Source organism: Apodemus sylvaticus, chromosome 10 (assembly GCF_947179515.1).
Source record: "Apodemus sylvaticus chromosome 10, mApoSyl1.1, whole genome shotgun sequence".
Taxonomy (NCBI): Eukaryota; Metazoa; Chordata; class Mammalia; order Rodentia; family Muridae; genus Apodemus; species Apodemus sylvaticus.
In genome coordinates, this window is record NC_067481.1 from 75,876,312 (window position 1) to 75,891,249 (window position 14,938).

Here is a 14,938-nt window from a genome sequence, read left to right on the forward strand (position 1 = left end):
AGTTGCTAGACCAAGGAATCTATTTGAATGATACACAAGATTGAATAAAGCTAAAGTATCTGCATTGCTTTCCATGACATTCACTCCAGTGTTATCAGGCAAGCTTTGTGAGAAAGTGTCCTTAATTTCTTGCTGAAAATTATGAATAAGTTAAGAAGAATGAGGGTGGCCCACCAAATGCATTTAACCTTTTTTTTCCAGTCATACTTGTTCTTGTTGAAAGAACAAGTTCTTTTTGAAAGAATAAATTCTGGCTCCCTGGTGCAAATGGTGGCTGGAAGACACCTGTCTCAGCTGCTCCACTGATTGTATGCCCTGTGTCCTCCAAGCTGTTGGTAATTTTTAAGTAAGGTCTAATCCAATTAATATTTCTCAATAGTTTTTGAAAATCATTGTCTTTAATTCATCAATCCTAAGTTGCAACTTTTGAGATATGATAAATTCACTATAAATTGTTTTTCCCAAATAATTTATTGGCTTGTTATGTTGTATTTTATCAGGGGCAATAATTAATCTAGACAGGGTCAATATGCCAATCATATTTTTCAAAATTAATTCAGTTAAATCCTTTGTTTTTTCTTTTATAATTTTTAAGGGTCTTTGTCCAGTACTCTTCAGAACCCAAGCTACCACTTCTGTGAAGCCAAACCCCTCCTTCCCTCTAGATTGTTTTAATATTGGGTTGGGGAGGTATACATAGGGGAGAAGGAAATCTTGGTGTTTTTTTCTGCTTTGTATTTTATTTTACATATAATGTAAAATAAAAGCCTTTTCATACCTGGCACTAATGGATCTTAATGCTTGATCCACAAATTTCTGACAAAGAGTTGAACTACCCTGGAATAGAACCTTCCATTGATACCTTTGAGAGGGCTTTTGAAAATTAATAGAGAGAGCCTTTGGTCACCATTTGCATCAGAGAGCCAGGCACTCCACAGCCTTCTGTGCACAGCCTGCGGGGAGAGAGGGATCTCCCAGCAGATCCTCCACTCCTGAGCACAGAGGTGAGAGCTCCACTTTCTCTCCAATATCTCTCTGGAGGGGAACAGGTAGGAGCACACACCTCCTTCGTCAGCCTCCACTCCCTGTAGAGCATTGATGAGACTGGACTTTCCAGCCCCAGTCTCCCCCATCACTGCAGTGTTCAGTGGGGCTTTCTCAATGTCACCCAGAGCTCTGCTTATTACAGAAACTGTATCCTGAAGGTTTCCAAACTCTAAGGATGATTCAATGAAGGCAATTAATTCCTGAGACAGGACTTTGGTTTTCATCTTGAAATTTGAAGATTTGTGCCAAAGCTGGAGGGCAAATTGGGATCCTCCTATGGAGGGGGTTTAGAATAGGAAGTCTGACCCATGCCTGGGAAATATCGATGGTACCTAAGGGAGGAAAGAAGCAAGAAGGTCAATCAATTAGTTCAGAAAGAACAGCCAATGGGAGAGCATGGTCCAGTATCTGCCCCCACATTATAAACAGGGACTTTCTTCCCTTTAATTGAATGTGCAAGACTGAACAACACTTACTCCTGGGTTTACCTTTAACTTTGGTTTGACTCACATTCTTTATCCTGGGTAATCACAACAAACATGTCCACTCACCCTAGATAGGGACCTGAATAGGTAGGGAACTGAATACAGACCAAGATACCGATACCACCAAAGTCCAACTTGTTGAGGCAGGGCGTTTTATTGGGGCTTTTAACAGCAGCAGGAAATACTCAAAAACAGCTTCATCACCAAGGTCCACCCCTGCAGGAGTGACAGCTCACTAAGGCTGGGAACCTGCAGCAGCTTAGCAGGTCAGAGAGTGTCTTTACAAGTGATTCTGCTCTAACCCTCCTCCAGGCAGCCCACTGGGTTTCTGCTCCTTCCAGGAAGCTGGTCTGGACGCTGGGTCAGTTCAGCTTTAGATATTATGACTTACTCTGTCAAGGAAGGCCCTAGTTAAACTAGTCAGGTTCAGTACTTCTGATTCTGTCTGCCCTTGCCTGTGGTGTGTGTGTGTGTGTGTGTGTGTGTGTGTGTGTGTGTGTGTGTGATTTTGTGTGTTTCTCTATCTCTCAGTGTGTCTCTGTGTCTCTGTGTCTCTGTGTGTCTCTTATTCTTTCCTCTCTCTGTCTCTGTCTCTGTCTCTGACTCTGTCTCTCTCTCTCTCTCTCTCTCTCTCTCTCTCACATTATCCAACCTGCTCCTCTTTACACCCCATTCTTGTAAGATCCTGCCAGGAGATATATGGGTTACAAACTGCAGAGCTGCCCTGAACCTCTGAGAGCACCATGGCTCCACTTCCCTGCCCCTTGCACTGCGTTTTGATGAGAAATTTTCCTCCATCTTCACTGCGAGTACCTGTCTCTGATTCCATGCAGAAGTCCACTGTCTATCAAAATGACTCCACGGTGGCATTAAATTGGGAGCCACCCTCACCAACCCCACTCCTGGCCACACCTGGCACAAACTTCCTAACCACAGAGACACAGACTGTAGGGACAGGAGGCTAATCCAGTCCTCTTCCCTGCTCTAGCATTTTCCTTTGTGATACTGTGTGTCTGCAGCCATTCAGACAGTCACAAGACTGACTGGAGGTTTGGTTTTAGTAAATTAGAAGTGTTTTATTAAGGAGACTGACCAGCCGGGCAGTGATGGCACACGCCTTTAATCCCAGCACTTGGAAGGCAGAGGCAGGTGGCTTTCTGAGTTCGAGGCCAGCCTGGTCTACAGAGTGAGTTCCAGGATAGCCAGGGCTACACAGAGAAATCCTGTCTCAAAAAGCCAAAAAAAGAAAGAAAAAGAAAGAAAGAAAGAAAGAAAGAAAGAAAGAAAGAAAGAAAGAAAGAAAGAAAGAAAGAAAGAAAGAAAGAAGGAAAGAAAGAAAGAAAGAAAGAAAGAACCTGACCAAGACCAAACCAGAGAGAATTCTCAAAGTAAGGTCCCAGCTATTGTTAGCTTAAGAATTATAGAGGGAAAATCCACAGTTATTACTTGGGGGGTCAAATGAACTCATATCCTACCTGGATGTGGCAACCTTGATTCTGTACAGTCCTCCAGCAGGGCCCTCAGCCATCCAAGCAAGCATTTCATACAACAGCAGAGCTTAGCAATTGGCTTGCTTAATCCTGTGACTTATTACCTTCTAAGACTACCTGGCAGGCAGTGAAACATTTTTGAACAATTAGCAATTTTTTAAGGATGGCTCAACTGCAACAGGAAATAGTCCACCTGGCCAGCTGACAGAGTACATTCAGAGTAGGAGCAACTTCCTCATGGCTATACAAGATAAAAACAATTTTGCTTTTACAAAATGTAGCACAGTAAATTTAACACTTTAGCCATAATATTCACTATCACCATAGAGTTTTCTATGAGGGAGCTAGGGATATAATCAAGTGGTAAGTTACTGTCTTTCAAAGAGGAAGTTATGAATGGGATACCCAGAATGCACCTAAAAGACAGGCATAGTGGAGAGAGTTTATAATTCCAGCACTGAGGAAAGAGGGAGGCAGATCCCTGGAGCTCAATTGTCAACCACAATTACCTAATTGGTAAAGTCCAGGCCAGTGAATGTGTCTACCTCAAAATAAGGAAAATGATATCTGAGAAACAATAGCATCTACACACACATGTCCACATACATACACAAAGAGAGTGAGCGAGAGAGAGACAGAGACAGAGAAACACAAAGAGAGAAAGAGAGAGAGAGAGAGAAAGAAACATGAAATAATGTCAAGTCAGCAGGACAACAGGCACGGGGCAGGGTTACATCAAGTGTCTGCAATCATTGAAACATGGGCTCACTGGGTCTGAAAGTCAGTACTGACCCAGCAATATATGACATCATCTGAAAACAGGGTTTTGAGGTAGGGAAGCAGACTGGTCAGTGTGGGGTGGGAGCCCTGACTCAGGACTAGGCTACCAAAGTACCCACTACAACACTTAGGGAGCCCTGGAGTTGGCCACTTCAGCACAGCTCTGCCTCCCTTTCTGTTGAAGGAAGTGAAAGCTTTTTAAGCTCACTGTGTAAACCAGACAGACAGTTCTGGGAATAGAAACCAAAACCTCCCCTCACTGCAGGCCCTCCCTCAGGGACAAGGCAGGAAGGTTTCAGATCTAGGAACTGCAGAGCAGAGAGCAAAGACTGTGTGGACAGAGATCTGCAAGGAAATCTGAAGACATCTGCCTTCACTTCCCAGCCGTTCTTCTCTCCAGAGCTCCAAGACACCAACACTGCATCCATTTGTCTCCTGAACCTCCCAGCTTAGAGGATTCCAGGGAGATCTACCAGTGACCTTGCTCCAAGGGAAGAGGTGACATCACAGGAGGGCCACTGGCATCACTGCTCAGGAGCAGGTATGTGAAGGGTTCTAAGTTCCGCTTGACCAGAAACCCTACTTACTGTGGTATCAATGACGGTCTCCTGGCACCAGGGCAGAGGATCTTTGATTATGGCTTATTTCACTCAGGGGTTGCTCACAGAAAGGACCTTCTCTGTCTTCTGCACCACAGAGCACTCCCAACCCACCAGGCAGCAACAAACTTCCCAATGACCCTCACATCCTGGGTCTGTTGCACCTCTGATGCCAGCTTGAGTTTGGAGAAAGAGGGCAGCTTGTGTGACCAGATTCCTCAGAGTCAATGCGAGAACCTCTTTGGGTGGAGGGTTTAGTTGTGTTTTTATTTCATTTTTGTTGTTGTTGTTTTTGGTTTTGGTTTTGGTTGAGACTGACTGATCCCACTGTGTGCCTTTGGTAGAGAACATGTAAATCAGGATTACCTCAAACTCAGAGATCCATCTGCCTCTGCCTCTCTGCCTCCTGGGGCTAAGATTACAGGCATGCAGCACCACACCCAGCTATACTGGAACTCTTTGATTTACTCCAGGAGGATAAAATCCTATACAGAGCACCCACTGCTATTTCCTCTTCTAGAAGGGAACTGTGAGAAGCCATTATCAACACAACCAGCACTAACAATACCTTGACTGTTTGGGGGGAGGGGGAGTCAAGGGAGGTTCAGGAGCCTCCTAATCAGCAGATATGGGGAAGTAGCCCACTCTTGGTTCTAGGATTCCCACTAAATAGTCTTTGGCTTCTGGGAGGAGTTTCATCCACCCACTCAGGATATCTCGGTTCAAACTTTATTTTGTTTTTTATGGACTTGAGAAAGGAGCATATGTCCTTATACTTTGTTCATACATACCAGTTTTTGGTTGACTCCACCACAGTCAGTCCTGTGCTGCAGCTCTCTGGCTGTCCTCTGTTCAAACTTCTCAGTTCCCATAATTCCCCACCACCACTTGTATATCCCATGTATGCTACTATCTATCTCCCCCAAAGCTATTTTTACCCCTTTTATGGGCCCCCTTTCAGTTTCCTGGCCTCTACAAACACTTCTTACAACAAAAATGTACATGCCTAAAAATGAAAAGCTGAAATCCACATATGAGAGAGAGCATCAGGTTTGCCTTTCTGACATTGGGTGAATTCACTATTTAGTAGCTCTGCCAGCTTGTGTGAAAATTATACAGGTCCATTTATATGATGCATGATCTGTGGCACATTTTCATTTTCCACTTATCATCTAGGCTGATTGCATCTCCAGCTATTGTCACTAGAGCAGTAATGAACAGGTTGTCCCAGTATCTTTGTGCTAGGATACAGAGTCCTTTTGGGGAACACCCAGGTTTGCTGTCACTGATTCCATGGTGGCTGTGCTTGCTTACAACCCCACAGCAGCAAATGACGACTCCCCTTCCGTACATCCACATCCGCATCTCTTGCCATTTTCTCTCTTGATGAAAACCTCTCTGACTCAGGTGAGATGAAATCCCAAAGTAGCTACAATTCGCATTAAAGACTGAGGATGCTGAACATGGTAAAAACACATATATTTCTTGGCCATCTGTATTTCTTCTTCTGAGAACTCTGTTCAGTTACATGGCCCATGTTTTGATTTGGCTGTTTTCTTGTTGATCAGGCTTTTTGTTTTAAGTTCTTAGGATATTTTGACATTAATCTTCTGTTGATGAATTGCTGACAAGTATGCCATCTGGCAAGCTGTCTCTTTCCTTGTCTATACAGAAGCTTTTAATTTCCAGGAGCTCCTGCTAGTAACATGGCCGTATTTCCTGAGCAGCTAGAACCCTACTGGGGAAGCCCTACCTATGGCTTCTTCTTGAAGTGTTTCTCTCCAGAGTTTTGAGCACCATTTCTTAGGGGAAAGTCCTTTCTCCAATAAGATCCTTTGTAAGAAAAAAGAGAAAATCGAGGAGGAAGGAAAAAAAATAAAGTCAGGTGATTATAGGCCTGTATGTTTATGTCTGCCTTGTCTGTGCTCTCCTGCTTTTTAATGTGTCTGGTATCCAGGCAACACCATGTGCTTTTGTTACCGTGGTTCTGAAGCAGAGCCTGAATCCAAGGACAATGATGTCACCAGCATTTTCCCTCCCTCAGGCCTGCTTTGTTTGTCTGAGATCTTTCATGCTTTCAACTAAACTTTAAGATTTTTTTCTATTTCATAAATTATGGCCTTAGAATATTGATAGGAATTGTCTTGAATCTGTAGGTTAATTTTCTTAAGTCAGCCATTTTTAGGACATGAATTTTTCTAATCCTTTGACATGAGTAGGTTTTTTTTTTTTTGGTTTGTTTTTTTTGGGGGGGGTTGGTGATTTTTTGGGTTTTTTTGTTGTTGTTGTTTTGGGTTTTTTTTTTGTTTGTTTGTTTTTTTTTTTTTTTTTTTAGTGTCTTCTAATTTTTTTGAAGCTTTTAAAGTTTTCATTACAGACAGCTTTTTCCTCCTTGGTTAGGCATATTCCAAGGTGTGTTATTGGGGAGATGAAGGTTGTAAATGGGATGATTACCTGTGTCTTCTTTAGCATGTTTGTCATTGGTACACATGAAGGTGACCAAGACTTTTATGTTAATTTTGAATTCTGTCAGTTTGCTGAAATGATTGTAAGAGTTCTCTGAGGAAGACTTTGGCTTCTATTATGGATAGAACCTTATATTATCTTTGGCTCTTCCCCTTATGATTTATATATTTTTTTCTTGGGTCTTGTCCTAGCTCAGACTGCTAAAACTAAACTGAATGAAGAGTGGATAATAAATGGAAACCCTTGTCTTCTTCCTCTTTTCAATATATTTGCTTACCGATTTTTGCATTCAGCACAACATTGGCTGTTTTCCATATACAGACTTTATTCCTTTTCTTTTATTAATTTTAATTTTTATTATTATATTCAATACAATATATATTTTTATACCACTCATAAAAATGATGGACCTGTTATTTAATGAGCATAAAAAGATAAAGTCTTTTTGTTTGTTTATTTTGTTTTTAGTAGAGCTTAAAATCTTGGCTCTTACTGTGGTATAAACCCAAAATAAGAACAAATTTTAGACATTGGAGTTCATTGTAATAAGGCTGTATTTCAATGTCCCTCACATTCCCAAAGGTTTTTACCTCCATAGTAGCTAAGTTAAGAGCTGACAGTTCTGCTGTGCCAAGGAATGAATTGTAGACACAATTATTTAGATACAGATTTTCCTGATATGAGCAAAGCTATTTCACTTGAGTGATTGTCATCATTCTCAGTCCATAGGGAACAGGTTACATTCATTTAAGAAATGGTGTGTGTATCAAGATGGTCTATCCATGAAATCATTCATCAACTGTTTCAATGAACAATGGTTCTGCTTGGAGGGTGGCACAGACATTAGTTGAAGGTAACATTCTGTTTCCTTAGCTGTGATAATTTTGAAAAGCATTCATCTTAGAAAAAGAGTAACTTATAAGGTCATCTTTCAAAATTGATACAATAATTATAAATATCAAGCAAGACATTCAGTCTCACTCTCTGTTGTTGTATTATAAGCTACCTCCCAAAGTAATTGTCTATGTTTCTTTTGGCTTTATAAGTAATTTTGAAATATTTAAGATGTTCTGAAAATTATAGTATAGAGTAAAAACATCAAATAAACAATCCTACTTATATAGAAGCTGAGATAGAAGAAGCATGATTTCAAGACCATTATGTGGTGCACAGCCAGACACTGTCCTGTAAAAACTAGCAGAAAGTATATATGGATTGTACAATATTGGACATATTTCTCCAGTTACCAAATTAGAGAGACCACTGGGTGACAGCCAACTAATTTCTAATTCCTCATATTTTTGAATTTAAATTGATTAGGATATGTTGGTAATATTAATTTTCATATTAAGAGATATTAAGGAAAAGTGATTGTTACTTTCTGTTATTTTGTTAGAGGTGAAATTATGTTTGTGTGGGTTTGTTGAAAGAGTACCTTCTTGCTTTTTCTACAGCGTAGTTTATCTCCTTGTGTTGGTGGTTTTCATCTATTATCCTTGGGTGGGCTAGATTTGTGGAAAGATATTGTATAAATTTGGGTTTGTCATGGATTAGCATGGTTTCTCTGTCTATGATAATTGAGAGTGTTGCTGGGCTGGCATTTTGGCATTTTGGTTCACTTAGGGTATGTATGACAACTGACCAAGATCTTCTAGCTTTCATAGTCTCTGGTGACAAGTATGGTATAATTCTGATAGGCCTGACTTCATATGTTACTTGACCTTTTTCCCTTACTGCTTTTAATATTCTTTCTTGCTTTATTGCATTTGGTATTTTGATTATTATGTAATGGGGGGAATTTCTTTTCTGGTCCAGTCTATTTGGAGTTATGTAGGCTTCTTGTAAGTTCATAGGCATCTCTTTCTTTAGGTTAGGGAAGTTTTCTTCTACATTTTGTTGAAGATACTTACTGACCCTTTAAGTTGGGTATCTTCACTCCCTTATATACCTATTATCCAAAGGTTTGGTCTTCTCATTGTGTCCTGAATTTCCTGGATGTTTTGGGTTAGGTGCTTTTTCCTTTTTGTGTCTTCTTTAGCTGGTGTGTCAATGTTTTCTATGGTATCTTCTACACATAAGATTCTCTCTTCTATCTCTTGTATTCTGTTGTTGGTTCTTGTATCCATGACTCTTGATCTCTTTCCTAGGTTTTCTAGCTTCAGGGTTGTGTCACTTTGTGATTTCTTCATTGTTTATAGTTCCATTTGTAGATCTTGGAAGGATTTGTTCATTTACTTTGCTTGTTTAATTGTGTTTTTCTGTAATATTTTAAGGGATTTTTGTGTTTCCTCTTTAAGGGCTTCTAGCTATTTACTTGAGTTCTCTTGTATTTCTTTAAGGGAGTTATTTATGTCCTTCTTAAAGTTGTCTATCATCATCATGAGAAGTGATTTTAGATCTGAATCTTGCATTTTGGTATAATGGTGTATCCAGGACTTGCTATGGTGGAAGAATTGGGTTCTGATGATGCCAAGCAACGTTGGTTTCTTTGGCTTATGTTCTTATGCTTGCCTTCTGCCATCTGGTTATCTCTAGGGCTACCTGCCCTCTATATATCTGACTGGAGCCTGCCCTTCCTGTGATCCTGGTTGTGTCAGAACTCCTCAGAGTCAAGCTGTCACTAATACACATCCTTTATTATGTTGAGATGTGGTCTCTCCTTTCCCAATTTCTTCAGGAACTTATCATGAAGAGCATGCTTCATTTTCATCAGATCATGGGCTCCTAGGACAATTGTCCCCAGCCTGATCTTAAATCCTCCATCTAGGGGGTCTTGTGCACACTCTGTTTCCTAAAATCTACCTGTTTCTCCTGTGGCCAATATGAACTTAGAACCCAGGACTGCTTGAACATCTAGTATCTTCCTATTTTCTTACTAAAGTACCATCATACACCATCCAGCCATAATGGGCCTTGGACCTGCCCATATAATATGAGTCTTATGTTCCCATTTGGGATATATTAAAAGACAAATCTGCAACACTTATTTGTGTTGGGGTTCAGTAGTTGCCCTACAAACCACACCATACACCAGTCTCTGTCAGTCAGGAAGAGTTTATTGAGAATTTGCCCCAAGGCTGATCAGTCAGTGCCACAGACCAGACTTGGGAGCTGACTAACTCGAGGAAGATTCATACAGAGCTTTGAAGCCTGAAATCCACAATTCTCTGTGCCAGGTTATGCCATCAATCCGTGTTTATGGATAGGAGGCTTCCTAAAGAACATATATTTGTGGCATGCTTCTCCTGTCCTCATTGGTTGAGTTATCCAACTGTGGCAGGATGACTCAAGCTGCCTAGCACTCATATCCCAACTTGCCCTCCAGGATGTCAGTTAACCATGCACATGGCAGAAAGTAGGATGTCAATCCCCAGGGAGGTCTCTGGTCTAAGCTTATTGTGGCTAACTATATAAAGCAAGTCTAATTGACTCTTATTGTGATTGGTTTCCCAGAACAACAATGCATAGAACATAACAGTCTTTGGCTTAACAGTTAACTCAGGCAAGAAAACATTCCTAGTAACAGCACATGAGACAGTTTCCTTGTAACAGTCGTAACAGCATATGAGCAAGTTTACTTACTCGTAATAGCATAAAAGGAATGGCTAGACAGGCAACAGATACCCAAGCCATAGCAACTTAGTTTTTTTCACTACCTAGTCTTCTAGCAGCTGCATCATTGAAGAAAATAACACCAAAAGACTTTGGAGAGTGTGTGTTTTGTCTGGTTTCTCCAAGACAAGGTTCTCTGTGTAACAGTCCTGGATATCCTTGAACTTACTTTGTAGTTCAGGCTAACCTTGAACTCATCAGCATTGCCTCTGCCTCTGTAGGCCATGTTCTCAGGGCACACACACACACATACACACACACACACACACACACACACACATCTTTATAAGATTAGCTTCAGCCTGTGAAAGACAACATGTGCTATTTGTGGTTTTGAGGGCCAGATTCTTTTCTCTGAACAACAACTTTCTAGTTACACTAATATTTTTCTGAAAAGATCATGGTTTTATTTTTCTTTACAATTGCATAGCACCTCTTTTTGTATATATTCCATAATTTCTTTGATCATTCCTCTACACTGACTAGATTTCATAGAGATCATCAGCCCAGCAGCTATAACCATGGATGTGCTTGCATCTGTGTGGTCTGTTGACTAAAAGTCCTTCAGGTTGAAGTGAGTAGTGTACCTGGGATAGTGATCAATATCTGAAGGAATGACACCAACTTTTAACACTGAGTATGCTTCAATTGTTGTAGTAAATTCTGATTTAATTCCCCTATCTCTATAATTCAGGATATCAAGTAAATTTTTACGTATGTATTAGCCATTTCATTTAATCTCTTGACTTTCTCTACAGCTCATTAGCCCACTTCTTGATCAAATAATTTGGTTTTTACTGTATCGGGGATATTCATATTGTCAAAATACTCCACCCCTCCCCCAGTTCTTACATAATTTCAGTTGTCTCTTCTATATTGTACTAAGCCTTAGAGGTGGATATCACATTTATGACTGAGCATTCAAAAGTCACATACGTTTAATTATTGGACCATTATGAGTTACTCTAAAGCTACTCTTACTCAGTCAGTATACAGAGCATCTTCTATGACCAAAGTTGACAGCTATACCAATTCATGGATACAAACATAAGCAGTTACAAGACAAATTGATGGACATATCATGTCCATTTAACAAAATAACAATAAGCAGCTTCCACACCAGAGCCTATGATCACAACCACAGGTTTTAATTGTCAATGCAAAGGGTTTTCAGCACTAAAGAATGAAAGGACTTTTGTAGTTATCAGTGTCACAGGAAACCCAAGGATAGATACAGTTTCCCACATCTTTAAGACTACTCCTTCTGGGCATTGCAAAGAAAGAGAATCCTAGGAGCACAGAAACACAGACCCGCAGGATAGAGGAGATAGTGTCAGCAAGACCAGCTAACACCAGAAATAATGAGATGGCCAAAGGCAAATGCATGATCATTACAACCAGAAACCAAGGCAACATGGCACCATCAGAACCCAGCTCTCCCACAACAGCAAATTCTGTATACCCCAAAACATCAGAAAAGCAGGAACCAGATTTGAAATCACATCTCATATCACTGATGGAGGACTTCAAGAAGGACATAAATAAGTCCCTTAAAGAAATACAAGAGAACATGGGTCAACAGGCAGAAGCACAAAAATCCCTTAAAGAAAGACAAGAGAATATTGATCAAATGGTAGAAAGCCTTAAAGAGGAAACACAAAAAGCCTTTAAAGAAATACAGGAGAATATGGATCAACAGGTTGAAGCCTTAAAGAGGCAATACAAAAATCCCATAAGGAATTACGGGAGAGCATGGGTCAACATGCAGAAACTCATAAAAAGGAATCACAAAAATCCCTAGAAGAAACACGGGAGAACATGGACCAACAGGTAGAAGCCCTTAAAGAGGTAACACAAAAATTCCTTAAAGAATTTCAGGAAAAAACAAAGAAACAAGTGAAGGAGCTGAACAAAAATATCCAGGATCTAAATCTGGAAATAGAATCAACAAAGAAATCACAAAGTGAGACATCTCTGAAAATAGAAAACCTTGGGAAGAATTCAGGAGTCATAAATGCAAGCATCAACAACAGAATACAAGAGATAGAAGGAAGAATCTCAGATGCTGAAGATTCTAGAGAAATCATTGACTCAACAGTCAAAGAAAATGCAAAATGCAAAAAGCATGTAACCCAGAACATCCAAGAACTCCAGGACACAATGAGAAGACCAAACCTAAGGATTATAGGAATAGAAGAAAGTGAGGATTTACATCTTAAAGGCCCAATAAAAATCTTCAACAAAACTATAGAAGAGGGTGCCGGAGACATGGCTCAGTGGTTAAGAGCACTGCCTACACTTCCAGAGGTCCTGACTTCAATTCCCAGCAACCACATGGTGACTCACAGCCATCTGTAATGAGATCTGGTGCCCTTCTCTGGTGTGCAGGAATATGTGCAGGCAGACCGCTGTATGCATAGTAAATAAATAAATCTTTAAAAAAAAATTATAGAAGAAAACTTCCCTAACCTAAAGAAAGAGATGCCCATGAACATACAGGAAGCCTACAGAACTCCAAACAGATTGGACCAGAGTAGAAACTCCTCACGTCACATAATAATCAAAGCACCAAATGCACTAAACAAAGAAAGAATATTGAAAGCAGTGAGAGAAAAAGGTCAAGTAACATATAAAGGTAGACCTATCAGAATTACACCAGACTTCTCACCAGAGACTATGAAAGCCAGAAGAGCCTGGGCAGATATCATACAGACCCTAAGAGAACATAAATGTCAGCCCAGACTGCTATACCCAGCAAAACTTTCAATTACCATAGATGGTGAAAACAAGACATTCCATGACAAAAGCAAACTTACACTGTATCTTTCCACAAATCCAGCTCTGCAAAGGATAATAGGTGGAAAATCCAAACACAAGACAGCAAACCATACTGTAGAAAAATCAATAAGGTAATCTCTCATCAAGCCCAATAGAAGATAGCTACAAAACCAGAATGTCAACTTTAACTAAGAAGATAACAGTAAGCAACAATCGCTTTTCCTTAATATCTCTTAAAATCAATGGTCTCAACTCCCCTATAAAGAGACATAGACTAATGGACTGGATATGTAAACAGGACCCAACGTTTTGCTGCATACAAGAAACCCACCTCAGTGACAAAGACAGGCACAATTTAAGAGTCAAAGGATGGAAAACAATTTTCCAAGCAAATGGTCCCAAGAAACAAGCTGGAGTGGCCATTCTTATATCGAATAAAATCGACTTTCAACCAAAAGTTGTCAAAAAAGATAAAGAGGGACACTTCATACTGGTCAAAGGAAAAGTCTACCAAGAGGAACTCTCAATTCTGAACATCTATGCTCCTAATGTAAGGGCACCCACATTCATAAGAGAAACTTTACTAAAGTTCAAAGCACACATTGCACCCCACACAATAATAGTGGGAGACTTCAATACCGCACTGTCAAAAATGGACAAGTCATGGAACAAGAAACTAAACAGAGATAAAGTGAAACTAACTAAGTTATGGACCAGCTGGATCTAACAGATATTTATAGAACATTCCACCCTAAAGCAAGAGAATATTCCTTCTTCTCAGCACCTCATTGTACCTTCTCCAAAACTGACCATATAATTGGTCACAAAACAGGCCTCAAAAGATATAAAAATATTGAAATTATTCCATGTATCTTATCAGATCACCACAGCCTAAGCTCAAACAAAAGCAATGGAAAACACACATACACATGGACTTTGAACAATGCTCGTCTCAATGATAGCTTGGTCAAAGAAGAAATAAAGAGATTAAAGACTTTTTAGAATTCAATGAAAATGAAGAGACATCATACCAAAATTTATGGGACACAATGAAAGCAGTGCTAAGAGGAAAACTCATAGCTCCGAGTGCCTCCAACAAGAGAATGGAGAAAGCTTACACCAACAGCTTGACACTTGAAGGCCCTAGAATAAAAGGAAGCCAATAACCCCAAGAAGAGTAGACGGCAGGAAATAATCAAACTTAGATCCGAAATCAACCCAGCAGAAACAAAAAGAACTACACAAAGAATCAACAAAACAAGAAGCTGGGTCTTTGGAAAAATCAACAAGATAGATAAACCCTTAGCCAGACTAACCAGGGGACACAGAAACAGTATCCAAATTAATAAAATCAGAAATGAAAAGGGAGACATAACAACAGAAACTGTGGAAATTCAAAAAATCATCAGATCCTACTACAAGAGTTTATACTCAACAAAGTTGGAAAACCTTAATGAAATGGACAACTTTCTAGATACATACCAGGTGCCAATGTTAAAACAGGATCAGATAAACCATCTATATAGTCCCATAAGCCACAAGGAAATAGAAGCAGTCATTAATAGTCTCCCTTCAAAAAAAAAATAAATAAATAAGCCCAGGACCAGATGGGTTTAGCGGGGAATTCTATCAGATCTTCAAAGAAGAGTTAATACCGATACTCTTCAAACTTTTCCATGAA

The 14,938-nt window shown here is 39.9% G+C and overlaps 2 protein-coding genes across 9 annotated transcripts in view; both read left to right on the plus strand.

Annotated features, from left to right (window-relative positions):
- The window catches only part of LOC127693473 (T-cell-specific guanine nucleotide triphosphate-binding protein 2-like), a 444,108-nt gene that overhangs the window by 35,116 nt on the left and 394,054 nt on the right, over positions 1 to 14,938 (plus strand). For 2 of the 8 annotated variants that reach the window (XR_007979702.1, XR_007979701.1), the window contains exon 1: positions 4,257 to 4,343. The exons of 5 other annotated variants lie outside the window; for them this stretch is intronic. The gene's annotated coding sequence lies outside the window, so the exon portion shown is untranslated. Of the gene's footprint in view, positions 1 to 4,245; positions 4,344 to 14,938 lie in introns of those variants that run through there. One more of the 8 variants, XM_052194364.1, reaches the window with a different exon arrangement.
- The window catches only part of LOC127693480 (uncharacterized), a 51,487-nt gene continuing 40,834 nt past the window's right edge, over positions 4,286 to 14,938 (plus strand). The window contains 1 exon segment of the mRNA XM_052194381.1: positions 4,286 to 4,343. The gene's annotated coding sequence lies outside the window, so the exon portion shown is untranslated.